The sequence below is a fragment of the Loa loa genome (assembly GCF_000183805.2).
Source record: "Loa loa unplaced genomic scaffold supercont3.2, whole genome shotgun sequence".
NCBI lineage: Eukaryota > Metazoa > Nematoda > Chromadorea > Rhabditida > Onchocercidae > Loa > Loa loa.
Window position 1 is genome coordinate 868,139 of NW_018108182.1, and position 1,724 is coordinate 869,862.

Consider the following 1,724-nt stretch of genomic DNA (forward strand, 5'->3'; position numbering starts at 1 on the left):
GAGAGAGAGAGATGGAGGGAGAGAGGAAGGTCAAAAATGGATAATTAATTGTTTTCATTTGATATTATTAAATAAATTTAAATATTTAATTAAAATTCTTGATTTCATTATAGGATAAATTGTCTAAAAAGAAATGTAACATTTAGGAATGGAAGCGATTGTCATGAAAATGTCATGTGACAAATTTCAGCACATTCTAACGTTTTCCCATTCTAAGTGTAAGAAAAAAAAAAAAGGAAAAGAGTGGGAATGATAGCAGGAATTTATTCACATTTATTTACTTGGCAATCTCATCCCAATGTCATGTGACTAACTACAATGGCTACTGACCAGTACTGTGTTACCACTGACCATCCATCTCTTCGTTTCTTGGTTATTCATTTTGAAATTGATCATTCCCTGATAAGATAAGGTAAGAAATGATACTTCCGATATTTCAAATGACACTTTTAATTTAAAAAAAAACAAAATTACAAGTAAAGTACTTAGATATAAATAAAAATTAATGAGGTCAGAAATGATGTAGTATGCAAATGAGCACAGCAATGTAGTAGTAAACGTGATGATCAGAGGGGACAATCGTAATGAACAAAGGTCAACAGCTTTAGAGAAAGAAAGAATGTAGTGGATTTGTGGAAATCTTTGCGATAGGCAATCAACAGAGAGTAAATAAGATGCAGTAAACGTTATCAGTAATTAACATTTATCATTGCTAGCAATTTTAATTCACCATTAGTTGATATCACCTCTGACCACTACAACACCAAAATGGTTTATCCATCCATCTGTCCATCGCATCAACATCATCATCATCATCATCATCATCACCATCATCACCATTATTGTTATTATTCTGATTTAATGACAAGAAGAGACAAACAGGTGAGACAGAGAATATCGTTCACTTTGTGAAGCAGACATTGAAAGATTGTCTAAAGAAATCGTTACGGTGTGTACAATAATGGTAATGTTGTAGAAGAAGTAGTGCACATATATACAACACACACACACACACACACACACACACGCACATATATATATATATATGCATACACACATACACACATACACATACACACGCACATACACATACATACACTCATAAAACGTAGGCGGTGTAGACATATCGTTATTTGTGATTGGCGGGGAAATGACACATTGCCTTTGTCATTTCGTTTTGTTTCAAAAAATGATGACTGTTTATCTTTGATCTGTTCATTTCATTTAGTTCAATCAGTAATTAAAGAAAAGAAGGTAGACAGGTAATGTCAGGTGATAGCTGGTGAAAAAGGTGTCATTTTTGTTGAGGAAGAACCGCTATTTGGTTAGGTAATCCAGTTTAATTATAATTAGATAATCAATATGTGATTGTATATGTGTGTATATAAATGATAAGTAATTGATTATGATTCGGAATGATTAAATGCACGAAGTGTAGATATGAGAGATAATTAAAATGTATTGTTAATAAGTTGCTTAGATATTTTGGAATGAGAAAAAAATGCAAATTTTTTGGAAAACATTTCAAACTTAATCATTTCATTAAGGTAATGATATCATAAGTATTATAATTGGATGAAGAGAAGATGTCCTTGATTACTATCGATAGATTGATCTGATAATGAAAATATCAGTTATACACTCTTCCTGATATTATCATATGGATGTAAAATATTGATTTGTCTTAATGATTGAATGCTAATAAACTTTTATAAATTTGTAAA